This window comes from Penaeus monodon, chromosome 30 (assembly GCF_015228065.2).
Source record: "Penaeus monodon isolate SGIC_2016 chromosome 30, NSTDA_Pmon_1, whole genome shotgun sequence".
Taxonomy (NCBI): domain Eukaryota; kingdom Metazoa; phylum Arthropoda; class Malacostraca; order Decapoda; family Penaeidae; genus Penaeus; species Penaeus monodon.
The window spans coordinates 3,076,584-3,076,978 of record NC_051415.1 but is presented as its reverse complement, the minus strand read 5'-3'; the positions used below and the strand labels follow the sequence as shown (position 1 = coordinate 3,076,978).

The following is a 395-nucleotide window of genomic DNA, read 5'->3' as shown; positions in this document are numbered from 1 at the left end:
CTCTTCAAAGGACTGTGAATGGATTTAAGAAAAATGGTTTGTTTGTATTATTGTTATTATGTATAAGTGTTTTGCTTGTGGTGTTCTGTCTTGTAATTCTTGATACAATTACTCAATGACTTCGATAACTGATTATGGAATATCATTATTTCTACAAAAGAAAGTGTGCTCAGTATCATAGATTTCGGGGCACAATTTAAGCATCTTCACAAATCTGCAGGGATATTAGGCTCCCACTTCGAAATTTCTCTTAATTATTTGATAAGGAACTAATACCAGCTATTCTGGACCTGATACTGTTTACATTGCCTAAGAAATCACCGGAGCCTGACGTGACGTGACGTGGGCAATAGTGCAAGCCTGCAATTATGCAATGATTAAACTTTCGCCGAGGA

At 36.5% G+C, this 395-nt stretch overlaps 1 protein-coding gene across 1 annotated transcript in view; it reads left to right on the top strand.

Annotated features, from left to right (window-relative positions):
• LOC119592267 (single-minded homolog 2-like) overlaps positions 1-395 on the top strand; it is a gene marked incomplete at both ends in the record, with an annotated part of 148,326 nt that overhangs the window by 217 nt on the left and 147,714 nt on the right.